Raw genomic sequence first — 20,129 nt, forward strand, 5'->3', positions numbered from 1 at the left:
TCATAAAATTGACGTGTTTTTACTTTTGGAAGACACCAGAGGGCTTCAAAGTTAAGCAGCAATTTTCCAATTTTTCACAAAATTTTCAAACTCACTATTTTTCAGGGACCAGTTCAGGTTTGAAGTGGATTTGAAGGGTCTTCATATTAGAAATACCCCACAAATGACCCCATTATAAAAACTGCACCCCCCAAAGTATTCAAAATGACATTCAGTCAGCGTTTTAACCCTTTGGGTGTTTCACAGGAATAGCAGCAAAGTGAAGGAGAAAATTCACCATCTTCATTTTTTACACTCGCATGTTCTTGTAGATCCAATTTTTGAATTTTTACAAGGGGTAAAAGGAGAAAATTTATACTTATATTTGTAGCCCAATTTCTCTCGAGTAAGCACATACCTCATATGTCCATGAAAAGTGTTCGGCGGGCGCAGTAGAGGGCTCAGAAGCGAAGGAGCGACAAGGGGATTTTGGAGAGTATATTTTTCTGAAATGGTTTTTGGGGGGCATGTTGCATTTAGGAAGCCCCTATGGTACCAGAACAGCAAAAAATCCCCACATGGCATACCATTTTGGAAACTAGACCCCTTGGGGAACGTAACAAGGGGTAAAGTGAACCTTAATACCCCACAGGTGTTTCACGACTTTTGCATATGTAAAAAAATATATATATTTTATCACTAAAATGTGTGTTTCCCCCCAAATTTCACATTTTTGCAAGGGTTAATAGCAGAAAATACCCCCCAAAATTTGTAACCCCATCTCTTCTGAGTATGAAGGTACCCCATGAGTTGACCTGAAGTGCACTACAGGCGAACTACAATGCTCAGAAGAGAAGGAGTCATATTTGGCTTTTGGAGAGCAAATTTTGCTCGGGGGGCATGTCGCATTTAGGAAGCCCCTATGGTGCCACAACAGCAAAAAACCCTCACATGGCATACCATTTTGGAAACTAGACCCCTTGAGGAACGTAACAAGGAATAAAGTGAGCCTTAATACCCCACAGGGGTTTCACGACTTTGCATATGTAAAAAAATATATATATATTTTCACTAAAATGTGTGTTTCCCCCCAAATTTCACATTTTTGCAAGGGTTAATAGCAGAAAATACCCCCCAAAATTTGTGCACTGGGGGCGAACTACAATGCTCAGAAGAGAAGGAGCATCATTGAGCTTTTGGAGAGAGAATTTGGCCATGTGCATTTCCAAAGCCCCCCCGTAGTGCCAGAACAGTGGACCCCCCCACATGTGACCCCATTTTTAAAACTACACCCCTCACGGAAGGTAATAAGGGGTGCAGGGAGAATTTACACCCCACTGGCATTTGACGGATCTTTGGAACAGTGGGCTATGCAAATTAAAAATTTTATTTTTCATTTTCACAGACCCCTGTTTCAAAGATCTGTCAGACACCTGTGGGGTGTAAATGCTCACTGTACCCCTTATTACATTCCGTGAGGGGTATAGTTTCCAAAATGGGGTCACATGTGGGTATTTATTGTTTTGTACTTATGTCAGAACTGCTGTAAAATCAGCCACCCCTGTGCAAATCACAAATTTAGACCTCAAATTTACATGGTGCACTCTCCCTTCTGAGCCTTGTTGTGCGTCCCCAGAACACTTTGCGCCCACATATGGGGTATCTCCGTCCTCAGGAGAAATTGCGTTACAAATTTTGGAGGCTTTTTTTCTTTTACCGCTTGTGAAATTTTAAAGTATGGGGCAAAACCAGTATGTTAGTGTACAAAAATGTTTTTTTTACACTAACATGCTGGTGTAGACCCCAACTTTACCTTTTCATAAGGGGTAAAAGGAGAAAAAGCCCCCCAAAATTTGTTAGGCAATTTCTCCCGAGTACGGCGATACCCCATATGTGGCCCTAAACTGTTGCCTTGAAATACGACAGGGCTCCAAAGTGAGAGCGCCATGCGCATTTGAGGCCTAAATTAGGGATTTGCATAGGGGTGGACATAGGGGTATTCTACACCAGTGATTCCCAAACAGGGTGCCTCCACCTGTTGCGAAACTCCCAGCATGATTGGACAGTCAATGGCTGTCCGGAAATGCTGGGAGTTTTTGTTTTGCAACAGCTGGAGGCTCTGTTTTGGAAACACTGCTGTAGGATACGTTTTCCATTTTTATTGGGGGGGAAGGGGGGTGGGGAGGCAGCGTACGTGTGTGTATATGTAGTGTTTTACTCTTTATTTTATGTTAGTGTAGTGTAGTGTTTTTAGGTTACATTCACACTGCCGGCGGATTACACTGAGTCTCCCGCTAGGAGTTTGAGCTGCGGCTGCTGCAGCTCAAACTTGAAGCAGGGAACTCACTGTAATCCGTCGCCAGTGTGAATGTAACCTGTACATTCACATGGGGGGGGGGGGGCAAAACTACAACTCCCAGCATGCAATGACAGAACGTGCATGCTGGGAGTTGTAGTTTTGCAACAGCTGGAGGCACACTGGTTGGAAAATACTGAGTTAGGTAATAGAACCTATTACCTAACTCGGTATTTCCCAACCAGTGTGCCTCCAGCTGTTGCAGAACTACAACTCTCAGCATGTACTGATTGCCAAAGGGAATGCTGGGAGATGTAGTTATGCAACAGCTGGAGGCACGCAAGTACAACTCCCAGCATGCCGAGACAGCCATTTGCTGTTCCTGAATGCTGGGAGTTGTAGTTTTGCAAGATTTAGAGGGGTTCAGGCTGGAGATCACTGACAGTGGTCTCTAAACTGTGGCCCTCCAGATGTTGCAAAACTACAAATCTCAGCATGCTAAGACAGCAAACTGCTGTCTGGGCATGCTGGGAGTTGTAGTTTTGTAATATCTGGAGGGCTACAGTTTAGAGACCACTGTCAGTGATCTCCAGCCTGAACCCCTCTAAATCTTGCAAAACTACAACTCCCAGCATGCCAATACAGCAAACAGCTGTCAAAGCATGGTGGGAGTTGTAGTTTTGCAACATCTGGAGGGCCACAGTTTAGAGACCACTCTCCAAACTGTCGCCCTGCAGATGTTGCTAGGCAACAGACTCCCGGACACGCGGCGCCATACTCACCTCCACCGCCGCCATGATCACAGCCGCCGCCGGGTAAGTGACCGCCGCTACTACACGGTTCCCCCCGCTGTGCCCGGACACCGATGGGAACCGAACTTTAACCCCCCCGCCCCCAGTCTGCTATTGGTCGGTCGCTCGGGCGATCATTAGCAGGGATAGGAGGGGTGGCAACCCTGCCACCTCACTCCTATCTCTTCAAGGGGGATCGAGGGTGTCTTGGACACCCCCGATCCCCCTTATTTTATCGCGGCGCTGCCGTTGATGGGCAGGGGGAGAGCGCTCCCCCTGCAAACACCATAGATGCCGTGATCAGAACTGATCACGGCATCTATGGGGTTAATGCTGCCGGGACCGGCGCGATCGCGGCCTCGGCAGCTGCGGTGGGACTCCGGCTGTGATTAACAGCTGAGTCCCACCCACGATCTCCTGCGCTGCCCGCGGCAGAGCAGGAGATCGCTTGGACGTATGCATACGTCCATTTGCGCGAACGTGTAATTCGCCTGGACGTATGCATACGTCCAATAGCGGGAAGGGGTTAAAAAATCTTAATCGTTTCAGTACTTATGAGCTTCTGAAGTTAAGGTTGTTCTTTTCTGTCTAAATCCTCTCTGATGACACCTGTCTCGGGAAACGCCCAGTTTAAAAGAGATTTGCTATGGGGATTTGCTTATAAACTGAGCGTTTCCCAAGACAGGTGTCATCAGAGAGGATTTAGACAGAAAAGAACAACCTTAACTTCAGAAGCTCATAAGTACTGAAAGGATTAAGATTTTTTAATAGAAGTAATTTACAAATCTAAAAAATAAGGTGCAGCTCACAACAGAAGGACCGAGGCAGTTAAAGCTAAAGCCGGACCCCACCGGCAACAATAATGTAAATTAATAAAAACCTATAGCTTATGCCTCTAGGACCTCACCAATGGTGCATAATGGTGTGGACAAAGATAGATGTAACAGCGTTTATTCAAAAATTGCTTTTAATTCAGATATAAAATGTAATATATATATATATAAATAAAATAGTAGCAAAATATCAAAATAGTGGCAAAATATCACATTACACTGGCATTGATCTAATGAAAATCTCACTGGGTCCTAGTGAGGTATCAAAAAATGTGTGAATTAATATTTAAATAAGTCCATGAATCTGCAGATAAAAAAATATAGAAATAAAAATAAAAATACCAATATAAAAATAAGTCCGTAAGAAACGTATGGATATTGTAACATAAAGTCAATGATGAAATTAATAAAAAAGTTGATGAATGAATGATACGAAGTATCTCTCACCACTGCTTCTGGCTTGGTCTGTTGTAGTGGATGGATCGCAGCCTCATAATCCTCATGTGCCCCAATGAGTGGAAGGGGGCACAGATTGATAGATCTCCCTTAGCAGCCCCGTTGGCAAGGGGGCGCAGATGTTACGTATCGTGGGCTCCAATGGCAGGGGAGCAAGCGGCAATTTCAGCGCTCGGGGTCCACTAGGGCCCAGTGAGATTTTCATTAGATCAATGCCAGTGTAATGTGATATTTTGCCACTATTTTGATATTTTGCTACTATTTTATTTATATATATATTACATTTTATATCTGAATTAAAAGCAATTTTTTAATAAACGCTGTTACATCTATCTTTGTCCACACCATTATGCACCATTGGTGAGGTCCTAGAGGCATAAACTATAGGTTTTTATTAATTTACAAATCTGTTTAACTTTCTGGAGCCAGTTGATATATATATAAAAAAGTTTTTTCCTAGATAACCCCTTTAAAGAACTTGCAAAGATTCAGAGCATGATACTAGGAGCAGCAGCATTATGAGTCATGTAGTCCAACAGGTCAAGAGCATGGCAGTAACATCAGAGCTCAGGCAGCCTTCAGTGGTCATCCTGTGCACACATTTCAACGTGATTGTGTAGCAGCTGTGTCCTTTTAGCAACTTGAACTAAACAATCGTTGTGGGGGAAATAACCCATTCCCTAATCGTTGTGGGGGAAATAACCCATTCCCTTCCAGAATACTCCCCTGTGGAAGGGCCCATAAACACTATGGAATTTCTAAGCTGAGAAATTTTGCTCTGAAATTAACTTCATAATCACTTATATGGTCCGCAGAGCCTGTGTAGAGCTGACATCTACCATTATATGGTCACTGTATAAAGGGGATATTTCCTCCTTCTATACTGGTGATATGAGTAATACTGGTCTCAGTATATAGGAGTCATTAAGTAATGGTATGATGTTAATATGTACTGTATGGTTATAATATTCCTCCTTGTATACTGGTATTATTGTTCATGCAGGTCTCAGTATACAGGATTTGGTCAGTAACAGTATGATGGTAATATGTATGGTGATAATATTTATCCCTGTATACTGGTATTTTTGGTATTATTGATCTCAGTATATAGGGTTTGGTCAGTAACAGTATGATGGTAATATGTATGGTGATAATATTCCTCCTTGTATACTGATATTGTTAGTAATACTGGTTTCAATATACAGGATTCCGCAAGCGGAATTTCAGAAGGTTGAATGGGTGAGCGGAATCCCATAGAAGTCTATGGGCTTTAATTTGAGGCGAAATTCCACAAGCACAAATTTCTGCTGTGTGAATAGACCCTAACACTATGTTTCCACTTGGATTTTTTTCCACCCGAAAAAATGCCAACAAAAACTGACACAGCTTTTTCCTGCATTTTGGCTTTTTTTTCTGGGGTTTTTTCATTCGTGTGGATTTCTTTAGGGAATTACTCCCATCCATCCGGACACTGTCCCCTAAATTATCACACTTATTAGTGGGCATTCAAGATATCCTTCTTAGGTATATGAACAGTAAAAAAGAAAAAAGGTTTGGTGGTATCTCAAGGAGCACAAAGAGTACTGAGGATTCCAAAAGTAGGCAAAAAAATGCTTTATTGTGTCTATCATGAACGTTAGTGTTACGCCGAGCGCTCCGGGTCCCTGCTCCTCCCCGGAGCGCTCGCGGCGTTCTCCTCTCTGCAGCGCCCCGGTCAGACCCGCTGACCGGGAGCGCTGCACTGACACTGCCGGCAGGGATGCAATTCGCATAGCGGGACGCGCCCGCTCGCGGGTCGCATCCCAATCTACTCACCTGTCCCGTTCCCCGGCTGTCACGTCCTGGCGCGCGCGCGTCGGCTCTCTAACATTTAAAGGGCCAGTGCACCACTAATTAGTGCCTGGCCCAATCAGTGTAATTAGCTTCCCTGCTCCATGCCTATAAAAACCCACTTCCCCTTCTTGTGCTGGCCGGATCTTGTTGCCTTGTGCCAGCCAGTGAAAGCGTTTTGTGTATGTTCCTAGCCTGTGTTCCAGACCTTCTGCTGTTGCCCCTGACTACGACACTTGCTGCCTGCCCTGACCTTCTGCTACGTCCGACCTTGCTCTTGCCTTGTCCTTCTGTACCACGCCAGTCTCAGCAGTCAGTGAGGTTGAGCCGCTACCGGTGGACACAACCTGGTTGCTACCGCCGCAGCAAGACCATCCCGCTTTGCAACTTAGTAGCAACTTAGAACCGGTCCACCGGTACGGTCCACGCCAATCCCTCACTGACACAGAGGATCCACCACCAGCCTGCCGAATCCTGACAGTTAGGAATAATCCTCCTTTTTCAAATGGTCAGACAAAAAAGGAGCTAATTTTTGGTCTGACCATTTGAAAAAGGAGGATTATTCCTCCAAAAACACAATAAAGCCTTTTTTTTGCCTACTTTTGGAATCCTCAGTTCTCTTTGCACTCCTTGAGATATAACCAAACCTTTTTCTTTTTTATTGGTCATATATTTCACCCCCCTTTGCTGGTAAGGTCTTATTGGTGTGACTCGGTGCTGCAGAGTAACTATCTGCATTTTTGCATCTCCCCGAAGAGGGATTGATTGGCCTACTACAGGGTTGTGGCTGCTCCACAACCTCTCCAGGTGAGCAGTTCTCCCACTAAACTTTGGCTACAATTTACCTGAAGATATTACCCTATATGGTACTCCGCCCCTCTCTCTCTCCTTTAAAAAAAAAATATATATATTTTATGACTTCTTAGGTAGAGAATTTTGACAATAGCTAAAACAGCTTTTACGTGCCACTGGAAGTTAGCAGCTCCTCCAAAAGTAGAAGTAAATGTTTGCATTAATTTGGCTTGTAAATATGAACAGGTAAGTGGATATACTGAAAATAATAAACCTTCTTATTCCTACACCTGGATGGCAGGTTTTAAACTATTATATTTCATTTTATAGTGTATAGTATTTATTGTTTTTGTTTTTCAGCCTTAAAGGGGTTATCCACCATAAGGTGATTTTAGTAAGTACCTGGCAGACAGTAATGGACATGCTTAGGAAGGATCTGCGCTTGTCTTGGGGCTAAATGGCTATGTCATGAGATTACCATAACACTGTGGCTAACTGTTTGTGAACTGGTATTTCCTGTTTGACTTTTCTTTTTTTGACTACAAATCCCACAATTCCATCTTCCTCCCTCCCACACAACAGCCACCACACCCATTGAAACATAAATGAGCTGCATCCATTCAAAGACCTGTGGTTTTCAATAAGGGTGCCTACAGCTGTTGCAGATTGATCTCTCTCCCACCAAGCGATCCCTCCACCCATTGAAGCAGACAGGCTCCCTGTCATCAGCTGACTAGTGAGTCAGGTTTTGTCCGCAGTGCAAGCTGGGAAAAATCTGAGACAACAGTCATTTTGTATGCTGGTAAAAATAAATATTGGAGTGAAAATCACAGAAGAATTGTGAGAAAACCGTCACACACAGGTACAGACACTATATTATGAACTACACTAACTTTACTGGAATACCCCTTTAATATCAATATGCTCTTGCTCTGTCCCCTGGAATTCAGTGTTGTTTTGTTTAGTCTATTTGTTTTGGTTTCCCTTGTATTGTAATTGGAAATATGTTTGTTTAATACTAAAAAAAAGATTGAACCTAAGTCATGTGGTCAGCAGGCAAGGATAGGTAGGCAACAAATTCTTGGTGTTTTAAAAGAAAATTATTTTAGATTTTGAAGCAGGGAATGTTTTTCGGGTGCGGGCATGGACCTGAAAGAGCCATGGCCAGTATTACCAGTGGAAGCATGGTAAGAGTATGTATTAATGAAAATAAATGCTGACTGAATTATGTGCAGTATTGATGTTAATAATTTATATATTTTTTGCAGTGTTTTCAGGGAATGCATACTTAGTGGATAGGGTAATTGTAGATGTATTGACATTTTTTATATTTTTTTTATGTCCCTGCCTGCTCCCAAAAATTTTCTCTGCTTCAAAATAAAAAATAATTTCATTTTAAAACATCAGGAATTTGTTCCCTGCCTATCCCTCCATGTTGACCACAGCACTACTGTGTTTTTTTTCCTGGTACCCAATAGAATTCAAAAGAGCCGATGTGCAAATAAAAAAGTAAAAACGGCCAAAATAACACCAATGTTCAAACCCACATTGCGTTTTTCATGGCTTTTTTTTTTTTCTTTCCAATAGACTTATGGGAGAAAAATGCCAAGATTTCAGTGAAAAAAAGTCTCAACATGCTGCAATTTTAAAAAGCTGCCACTGAGCCAAAAAAGCAGAAAAACATCAATGAGGAGTAAAAAAAACACCAAGTGGGCATCGCGTATTGCCATTCCCAGTTGACTTGCAGCTAAAATCTGTCTGCTGAGTATTTCCTACGGAAAAACGTTGTGAGGCCGTCAGGTCATCATCCTAATAACCTGACCTGACAAAGAGGAGGGGACACTCCTCCAAAAGGCGTTGTCTGTATGTTTATAACCAATAAATGTAAGTATTTTAAGTATACCAGTGGTGTTTGCTTGGTCACCACCACTTAACGGCATAGCGCCCACAGCAAGTTCCCTTTTCTCCTGGTTCTCCTGGGAGGTCCATTGACACGCTGGTCCGATATTCTTTGATCATCGGCCGGGACGTGGCTGCAGCAGCCGTGGATAGTGCCAGTTGGCACACTACATATGCGATCACAGGTGTTGAACTCTTTGTTCAACTCCAAAAGGTGAGCACTTTTTACCTTTACTGCTACTTACCATTTTTCCACTAACCTACTACACCAAGGAGCGCCTGTATTTGTTCTCTTTTTTCTTTTTGTTCTTCCATTGAGTTTATTAGGCTGAACATAGTCAACAAGTAAAGTTTAGACAATTTTCCAAAAAAGATGCGTTATTTTGCAGGACTAAAAAGCGTGTCTGAGCTTATTCGAATTTTTGTGGTTCTGAAGGTCCAAAGATTGGGAGCTCTAATAAAGTGGCCACTCTGTATCTGTCAGCAGTGCATACCCTATTTATCTATTGTAAGATTGACTGCTCCATGAATGGTTAATTTCTTACTAAACAACCTTCATGAACCTTCATAACTTCTCTACACTACATTACATCTACTCTTTCTCTATTGAGTTGGACAGTTATTAAATACTTAGCAAAATTTCTGAAAGAAGCATGTGGGTGGAAGCAGAGCACTCGGGATAAATTGTCCTTTCCTGGGTAAACAGGTTTCTATTGGAAACTCTACCCTGGTATTAGTCATTTAGTGTAACTTAGTAAGGTAACTGCATACCTCTTGTTTGCAAATTTATAAGACCCCTGTCTATGATGTCCTCTGTATGCCAGTAGTCTCCAAACTGGGGCTCTCCAGCTGCTGCAAAATGACCACCTCCAGCATGCTCGGACAGTCTAGGCCTTGTACAAAATAAAATATAATAATTAACAGAACTTTACAAATCAGGAAAACAATATGACAGCACTTCTTTTACAACAACATATTAACCCGTTTACCACTTTAAAGGTCAATGTCCTTATTCTTATTTAATAAAAGCCTGAAAGCAAAAACCTGATAGCTCGTGCTTCTCTGTATGTCATACTTCTCTGTATGTCATGACAAGAGGACTGGATTATAAAATTATATTATATTAAAATGATTATATTTTCTCTTCTCATCCCAGAATAGAAAACCAGAGATAATTTATTTCAAAAGAGCACCACACCTGTCCTCAGCTTGTGTGTGGTATTACATCTGGGCTCAATTCAATTGTGGACAGGTGCGAGGCTGTTTTTTTTTAACTCTTTTAACTTTTTATAATGTGTACTTTTATGTTTATTTTCAGTGATTTTTACAATTGCATAGAGACAGAAGAAGGGATTCTGTATAGCTTCTGTTGATTAGGCCAACAGTCATGGCCGAACTTGGCAGAAAATGTTCTTTGTAAGCTACACAGATTGATGGATGGTGGTCATACATTTCCAGGAGGAATAATGGAAAAACATGAGTTTGAAGAAAATATGCCCTAGAATTGTTATTTCATAAGGAATACAACCCAATATGCAACTATGTTTATGGAAAAAAAAAATTCAAGTCACTGTCACTGGGGGTTATTCACCTTTTATTATTATTTTATTTCTATTATTTATATTTTACTAGCTGAGTACCCGGCGTTGCCCGGATTTTCCTTCCTAATCCTTGCTGGGGAGGAAAATAAACAAAGGAGGAAGCTTTTGACTTCATATCCAGTCCTCATATATTGTTGTCATATCCCAACCCCATATCCCGACCTCCTATCCCGACCTCCTATCCCATCCTCCTATCCCGTCCTCCTATCCCATCCTCCTATCCCGACCTCCTATCCCGACCTCCTATCTCGACCTCCTATCCCGTCCTCCTATCCCGTCCTCCTATCTCAACCTCCTATCTCGACCTTCTATCTCGTCCTCCTATCCAGACCTCCTATCCCGACCTCCTATCCCGTCCTCCTTTCCCGTCTTCATATCTCGACCTCCTATCCCGTCCTCCTTTCCCGTCCTCCTATCCCATCCTCCTATCCCGTCCTCCTATCTCGACCTCCTATCCTGACCTCCTACCTGACCTCCTATCCCGACCTCCTATTTCATCCTCATATCCCATCCCCCTATTCCGTCCTCCTATCCCGACCTCATATCCAGATCTCATATCCAGTCCTCCTATCTCGACCTCCTATCCCGACCTCCTATCCCGTCCTCCAATCTCGATCTCCTATCCCGTCCTCCTATTTCGACCGCCTTTCCCGTCCTCCTATCCCGTCCTCCTATCCCGACCTCCTATCCCGTCCTCCTTTCCCGTCCTGCTTTCCCATCCTCCTTTCCCATCCTCATATCTCGACCTCCTATCCCATCCTCCTATCTCGACCTCCCATCCTGTCCTCCTATGCCGTCCTCCTATCCCGACCTCCTTTCCCGTCCTCATATCTCGACCTCCTATCCCGTCCTCCTATCCCGTCCTCCTATCCCGTCCTCCTATCTCAACCTCCTATCTCGACCTTCTATCCCGTCCTCCTATCCAGACCTCCTATCCCGACCTCCTATCCCGTCCTCCTTTCCCGTCTTCATATCTCGACCTCCTATCCCGTCCTCCTTTCCCGTCCTCCTATCCCATCCTCCTATCCCGTCCTCCTATCTCGACCTCCTATCCTGACCTCCTACCTGACCTCCTATCCCGACCTCCTATTTCATCCTCATATCCCATCCCCCTATTCCGTCCTCCTATCCCGACCTCATATCCAGATCTCATATCCAGTCCTCCTATCTCGACCTCCTATCCCGACCTCCTATCCCGTCCTCCAATCTCGATCTCCTATCCCGTCCTCCTATTTCGACCTCCTTTCCCGTCCTCCTATCCCGACCTCCTATCCCGTCCTCTTTTCCCGTCCTGCTTTCCCATCCTCATATCTCGACCTCCTATCCCATCCTCCTATGCCGTCCTCCTATCCCGACCTCCTTTCCCGTCCTCATATCTCGACCTCCTATCTTGACCTCCTGTCTCGACCTCCTATCCAGACCTTGTATCCCGTCCTCATATCCCATCCTCCCATCCTGTCCTCCTATCCCTACCTCCTACCCAACCTCCTATCCCAACCTCATATCTCGTCCTCATATCTCGTCCTCATATCCCGTCCTCATATCCCGACCCGTAATATGTGTACCAGGTATTGAAATATCTCCAGCCGTATGGAAGTTATATGAGAACATACATTTCCCATTGATTTGCATGGGACTTTAAACAAAAACCCCAACCCTCACAAATTTGGGTAGTTATGGGTTAAATTAACCATCCTATATTTTAAGTGGACATATAAGTAACATGTGACCAAGTATTATCGAAATATCTCCAGACGTTTGGAAGTTATGCAGTAACATATATTTCCCATTGACTTGTATGGGACTTTAAACATAAACCCCGCCCCTGGCAAATGGGGGTGAGTAAGGGTTAAATCACCTATCCTATGTTTGTTGTTGACATATAAGTAAGATGTGTGCCAAGTTTCATGTTAATATCTTTAGCCATTTGGAAGTTTTTGTGGAACATACATATACACACACACACGTTGAGTTTTATATATATATAGGCTAGCAGAGTACCCGGCGTTGCCCGGTTTTTCCTTCCTCTTCCTTGTTGGGGAGGAAAATCAACAAAGGAGGAAGCTTTTGTCTTCAAATCCAATCCCCATATATTGTTGTCATATCCCAACCCCATATCCCGTCCTCCTATCCCGTCCTCCTATCCCGTCTTCCTATCTCGACCTCCTATCCCGACCTCATATCTTCACCTCCTATCTCCACCTCCTATCCCGTCCTCATATCCCGACCATCCTGTCCTCCTATCTCGACCTCCTATCTCGACCTCCTATCCCGTCCTCCTATCTCCACCTCCTATGCCATCCTCCTATCTCGACCTCCTATCCCAGCCTCCTATCCCGACCTCCTATCTCGACCTCCTATCCCGTCCTCCTATCCCGACCATCCCGTCCTCCTATCTTGACCTCCTATCTTGACCTCCTATCCCGTCTTCATATCCTGTCCTCCTATCCCGACCTTCCCGTCCTCCTATCTTGACCTCCTATCTCGACCTCCTATCCAGACCTTCCATCCCGTCCTCATATCCCGGCCCGTAATATGTGTACCAGGTATTGAAATATCTCCAGCCATACGGAAGTTATATGAGAACATACATTTCCCCTTGATTTGCATGGGACTTTAAACAAAAACCCCAACCCTCACAAATGTGGGTAGTTAAGGGTTAAATTAACTATCCTATATTTTAAGTGGACATATAAGTAACATGTGACCAAGTATTATTGAAATATCTCCAGACGTTTGGAAGTTATGCAGTAACATATTTCCCATTGACTTGTATGGGACTTTAAACATAAACCCTGCCCCTGGCAAATGGGGGTGAGTAAGGGTTAAATCACCTATCCTATGTTTGTTGTTGACATAAGTAACATGTGTGCCAAGTTTCATGTTAATATCTTTAGCCGTTTGGAAGTTTTTGTGGAACATACACACATACATACATACACACACACACGTTGAGTTTTATGTATATAGGCTAGCTGAGTACCCAGCGTTGCCCGGTTTTTCCTTCCTCATCCTTGTTGGGGAGGAAAATCAACAAAGGAGGAAGCTTTTGACTTCAAATCCAATCCCCATATATTGTTGTCATATCCCAACCCCATATCCCGTCCTCATATCCCGTCCTCATATCCCGACCTCCTATCCCGTCCTCCTATCTCGACCTCCTATCTCCACCTCCTATCCCGTCCTCATATCCCGACCTCCTATCCCGACCATCCTGTCCTCCTATCGTGACCTCCTATCTCAACCTCCTATCCCGTCCTCCTATCTCAACCCCCTGTCCCGTCCTCCTATCTCAACCCCCTGTCCCGTCCTCCTATCTCAACCCCCTGTCCCGTCCTCCTATCTCAACCCCCTATCCCGTCCACCTATCTCAACCCCCTATCCCGTCCACCTATCTCAACCCCCTATCCCGTCCTCCTATCCCGGCCTCCTATCCCGACCTCCTATCCCGTCCTCATATCTCAACCTCCTATCCCGTTCTCCTATCTCGACCTCCTATCCCGTCCTCCTAACTCAACCCCCTATCCCATCCTCCTATGCCGACCTCCTATCCCGACCTCCTATCCCGTCCTCCTATCCCAGCCTCCTATCCTGACCTCCTATCTCGACCTCCTATCTCCACCTCCTATCCCGTCCTCCTATCCCGACCATCCCGTCCTCCTATCTTGACCTCCCATCCCGACCTGTAATATGTGTACCAGGTATTGAAATAGCTCCAGCCGTACAGAAGTTATGTGAGAACATACATTTCCCATTGATTTGCATGGGACTTTAAACAAAAACCCTGACCCTCACAAATGTGGGTAGTTAAGGGTTAAATTAACTATCCTATATTTTAAGTGGACAGATAAGTAATATGTGACCAAGTTATATCGAAATATCTCCAGACGTTTGGAAGTTATGCAGTAACATATATTTTCCATAGACTTGTATGGGACTTTAAACATAAACCCCGCCCCTGGCAAATAGGGGGTGGGTAAGGGTTAAATCACCTATCCTATGTTTGTTGCTGACATATAAGTAACATGTGTGCCAAGTTTCATTTTAATATCTTAAGCCATTTGGAAGTTTTTGTGGAACATACATACACACACACACGTTGAGTTTTATATATATATATATATATATATATATTAGGGGTGTGAATCGCCAAGAATTTGGCGATTCGATTCGAATCACGATACCAGTGTGGCGATTCGATATATCCCGATATATCGCGATACCGTCTAGGTGACGATACATCGCGATATATTCCGATATATCGCCCACCTGGGAGCATTCATAGATCCCAATAGACGCCGCTGTCAGCTTTGACAGCGGCGATCTAGTACTCCGGTGCTCACTTTTCTCATGTTATCCCGTCCGGGCTGCAAAATAAAATAAAACGCACTTTATCTTACCTGCCAACGAGCCCGCGGAGCTCCGGTACAGTCCGGTACAGGTGTTCGGTCCCCGGGCTGTATTCTTCTTACTTCCTGTTAGTCCGGCACGTCACATGGAGCTTCAGCCTATCACCGGAGCTCCGGGGGCTCGTTGGCAGGTAAGATAAAGTGCGTTTTATTTTGCAGCCTGGATAGGATAAAATGAGAAAAGTGCGCACCGGATACTCCTTTAATAGCCAGCCGCGGCGATTGCCGCATGCTGGCTATTAGCGGCGGCCCCCGGCTACTGAAATCAGCCGGGGGTCGCATAGTACGGAGTGGGCACGACTCGGAGCCCGCTCCATAGCCGTGTCAGATCCGGCCTGCCCGGCTCCACAAATGTGGAACTTTTATCTCCTGATGCCCGGGACATGACATGCTGTTCCGGGCGTCCGCAGATAAAAATTCCACATCCCTAAAAGAATCGATTCAAAAATATTTTGAATCGATTCTGTATCGGCAAATGAAAAAATTGCGATTATCGCGAGAATCGATTTTTTCTTACATCCCTAATATATATATATATATATATATATATATATATATATATATATATATATATATAGATTCTCTATTTTTTTATTTTATTTTACCGGATTTTTTCCCCTTTTAGAAAACCGGAATCAACTTTAATTGTGGGATCTAATAAGTTAATGCAGGGCTGGCTGCTTATAGCAACCATTTATCATCGTATTTGAAGCGAATGCCACTCCAGCGCTTGCTTCAAAGGAATTAATGCGAAGTTATGTAAATATAAATAATTCTGCAATTACGAATTCCCGCCCATGATGTTACAATATTCAGAGTTTTTTGTTTTTTGCATACATTTTTTTTATATTAATTAATTAACACAATCCAAAAAAAGAATAAAATTACAATATTACAATAATTAATCTACTTAACTACCCCAACCCTCTCCCCCAACCAAATTTATATTTTTATATTTTGGCTATGGTCTCAACCTCCATAATCTCATAAATGTTTAAGTAAATCTATTACCAGCAGCTACATTTCCCACAAAAAAAAAAGAAAAATTTATTCAAAATCCTCTCTCTTGTTCCGTCCCCTCCCATCCTTGGTCCTATGGCTGGCCTGGCATGGCACCTTAGAGCAAGCACGCGTTCTACACAACCACTGGAGAACATGGAGGGGGGACAATCCTCCATCATTATCATATTCCCTCGGTTTCGCTTGTTTTAAAGGAGAACTTCAGGATATGAAAATTATCCCCTATCCTAAGAATAGGGGATAAGTTTCAGATCGCAGGGGGGCTCCAGTGGTCGGACCCCCCGTGATCTGAAACTTATCCCCCATCCTTAGGATAGGGGATACATTTTCTTATCCTGGAGTACTCCTTTAACCCCTTAAGGTCATAGCCCAAGGACAGAGCCAATTTAAATTTTTGTGTTTCTGTTATTTCCTCCTCCCCTATTAAAACCCATACCTCTTTTATATTTTCCACCTACAGACCCATATGAGGGCTTGTTTTTTGGGCAACCAATAGTACCAAAAAATGATTATTTGTGAGAGGAAATAAATAAGAAAACTGCCATTTTGCAACTTTTGGGAAGTTTGCTTTTACGCAGTGCACTTTATGGTAAAAATTTTAACTTTTTTTTAAAAACAAAATTGGTATGCATAAAATTATCCTTTTCTGACCTCCATAACTTTTTTATTTTTCCGTATACGGGGGATGTATGAGGATTTTTTACGTCGTAATCTTTTCTTATTTTGATGGGACTTTTTGATCATTTTTTATTTATTTTATGAGATATATGATCTGATTAAAAATCAGTATTGGTATACAGATATTTTTTTTAAATTAATGAGTTTACCATTTGGAATCATAAATATCATATTTAAATAGTTTGGCATATTTTTATTCAGTTTTTTGTGAAATGGGAAAATAAGGATGATTTTATTGTATATTGTGCGAGGGAGGTTTTGGATCATTTTACAACCATTTTTTTTATTTTTGTTATTTTACAGTTTTTAAATCCCCATAGGGGACTTTTATATGCAATCATTAGTATGAATTCACTGTATAATGCTATGCCTATGGCATAGCATTATACAGGGAAATTGGTGATCCCCTGATATAGCCTGGCTAAGCCTAGGCTACATGATTGGATTGTCAATCTGCGGCAGGTAAGGGGACCCTCCTTCACCATTTAGGTCTCTGAATCCCCGCAATCATGTCGCAGGTTTTCAATGAGCTCCACTAAGCTAATAGGAACTTTTATTTTCACTTTAAACACTGTGATTGGCATTAATCGTGGCGTCTTAAGGGTTAGATGCTGGACAGAGGAGGGATCGCTGCTGCCTATCTTTAGCAGTGAGTGTCTGGCTAAAGACAGTAGCCGAAACTCACTGCTTTGAAACAAACGCAGCTCCTGCACTCGCTTCAAACTCGCTTAAGGCATCAGGGCGTACAGGTATGCCCTCGGTCCTAAAGTACTAGAGCACAGGGGCGTACCTGTATGCCCGATGTACTGAATGGGTTAACTCTTCAATGACCTTATAAGTTCCCTTTTTTCTTTTTCCTGGACTTTTCCTGACTTGCCTGAAAGATCTTATACCTTTTAAGTCGGGTTCACAATACGGAATTTAAAATGTTGGTGGCAAAGCTGGACATACATTGAGGTTTATGAAACTTTGTGTGAAGGAACAGTGCAGAGCAGTTGCCAATAGAAACCAACCATCTTTCATTTTTTTTTAAAAGGCTTTTGTTAAATAAAAGCTGGAATCTGATTGGTTCCTATTGGCAACTGCTTCAATCTCCCCCATAGTCTTAATATTTTAGGATTTTACTGCCTGCCCTACGCAAATATATATTTGTAATTTCTTTGTTTTCTCAGTACATATATGAAGCTCTATACGGGAGAACTCGACTTGAAAAGAACCAACATTGGATAGACATACAATAGTTTGTAAACTAAGCATGAAGACCCCAAGAAAAGGTTGTCCTTTTGCAAATCAATGAAAGATCCGCAAATGGGTTTCACAATGAGAATTCAAGAGGCCAAATGCCGAACGCCATTGTGAGTTCGTTCATATGAATTTATTCTTTTTACAAGAAAATGACCTTCAGTGGTTACTTATGCAGAGGAAAAATGAACCCTCCAACTTACAGGATCAGACATTTCCTCTAAAATTGAATATCATCCTGAGTAATTGAGGATCTTTTGTGCACTGCCATATTTTTTTTCATATTTTTGTGTAGCCGATGCCTTTTTGTACGATATCTTTGCCTAATAATTTTTTTTTTGGTCAGGATAAAATATCACCATTACAGTTAGAACATTTTCTTGTCAGATCCGATCAATTTAACAAATTAGGTGAATTACTGCAACGGTAAATCATTGCTAACCACTTTTGGAAAAAAAAATCTTTATAAGTTTTTTCTCAGAACTTTACTATGACCAAGCCAGTATAATGCATGTAACTAAATTGTCGAAGTTTGATTGAAATTTCTGTTCTTGTACCTGGAAAAAATGTATTTCTTCATTGTTGCCAATGCCATTGTTGCAGCATATTTAAATGATTATTTTTGTTTGTTACTTTAAGATTGTGTGTGTTTTTTAATTAGAATTTTTAAAAGCACAGGAAACACAATGAAAAAGGCAACTAAACAAAGAAATATAATAGGCAGGTGTATAGTCCAACGTGGCACCAGTAAGAAGACAGTGCAGTCAAAGGCTTAGCAGAATAATTGGAGCCACCTCATTGATGGCCTGGCAAAATAGGATGGCCCTAGATATGGTACTAGCAGAAAGAGGAGGGGTCTGCAAGATGTTTGGCAATATGTGTTGTATCTTTATTCCAAACAATACAGCCCCAGGAGGAATCATGACCAAAGCAATCAAAGGAATGACTGCATTATCAAATGAGCTGGTAGAGAACTCAGGAATAAGTGACCCATTCACCGACTGGCTTGATGGATGGTTTGGAAGATGGACTGCATTGGTGACATTGGCCCTCATCTCCATCGCAATTGTGTTGGCCATCTTGGTGACCTGTGGGTGTTGTTGCATTCCCTGCATCCGAGGACTCTCTCAAAATTGATTGAGACTGCAATGACAAGAACTATGTATCAAACTATTCCTTTGGAAGAAGATGTCTATGATGATACTCCCTCTCTATGAAGTGAGATCCAAGAAACCAACTGAGAGAGGGACTAATGCTGAACAATGAGGGAGTGAACATAGATATCCGAGGAGGGAATGTTGGTAAAATCATATTTTGATATCTATGTTCCCTGTATTCTTATATATCTATATATTGTCTAAATAAAGATGGCGTTGGCTGGTTTTTATTTCTAGCTTCAGATAACTTTCATCTTAGCTCTGGCCAGTGCCCAGTGATGCTTGAAGAAAACAATTGTAGAATAATGAGATGTACTACTTTTAGTAGTTTTAAGTTTTCTATTTTCTCACTGCGTAGTTATAAATCACAATTTGGTGCTTGCTTCTTGTGACACGCCCTATTAAAATCAAAACTAGCTAGTGGCTTTGAAGGTACGGAAGCCTGAATGCACTGGTTTGCTGAGCAGACAATAAAGTTCTTGACCAATGATCTGACAGCATTACCCACTTATCAGTTATGATGTTACTGCTTACTTTGTAAAAGCTGTTGAATGCCTTAGCTCGTAGGATTCTTTACTTGACTTTCTCTATGTAAGGATCGCCCATACATCGATGTATGTAATAAACCTATTACCTTGACGATATCAGGAGTTGACTGATCTCTGGAGAAGAGTTTTTCCTGACACTAATGCCAAAGAGACATATCACCATCTTTGAATTTATGCTGAGAAGCAAGTAGATCAAAATACAAATTGTGGATGTGAAGCTAGGTTTCTGTTTCTCTATTTTTGTTTTACATTTGTAGTCTGTCCCCTCTTTTATAGCCAGCACTTCGCTCCACCCATTCGGCCCAGGCATTTTTAATTGGCAGGAGACTGCATATGGGTTTCCTCCTAGCATTCTCAGGCCCTCTGGCAGGGAGCACATAGTAGGTGTTCACACTGGTGCAGTGCTCTGTGGCGGCTTTGTCTGTGGGGTTGTGTGGCCCGGAGTCGGGGGCTTGGTTGGGCAGCAGTGGGGCTGCCTGGCCACTGGGTCATTCCCCCAGTGGGCTTTGGATCGCGGAGGCAGTGGTCGCAGCCCGGCACTACACCAGTGTTAGGTTAGGGACCCCCTCTGACTAGGTGGCCTTGACGTGGTGAGTAG

General features: G+C 42.8%; 1 protein-coding gene across 2 annotated transcripts in view; it reads right to left on the reverse strand.

Moving 5' to 3' along the window:
• ESR2 (estrogen receptor 2) overlaps positions 1-20,129 on the reverse strand; it is a 196,711-nt gene that overhangs the window by 160,359 nt on the left and 16,223 nt on the right. Inside the window, exon 1 of one of the 2 annotated variants that reach the window (XM_056546603.1) lies at positions 9,648-9,764. The exons of the other annotated variant lie outside the window; for it this stretch is intronic. The gene's annotated coding sequence lies outside the window, so the exon portion shown is untranslated. Of the gene's footprint in view, positions 1-9,647; positions 9,765-20,129 lie in introns of those variants that run through there. 2 annotated transcript variants of the gene reach the window in all.

This window comes from Hyla sarda, chromosome 11 (genome assembly GCF_029499605.1).
Source record: "Hyla sarda isolate aHylSar1 chromosome 11, aHylSar1.hap1, whole genome shotgun sequence".
Classification (NCBI taxonomy): Eukaryota; Metazoa; Chordata; class Amphibia; order Anura; family Hylidae; genus Hyla; species Hyla sarda.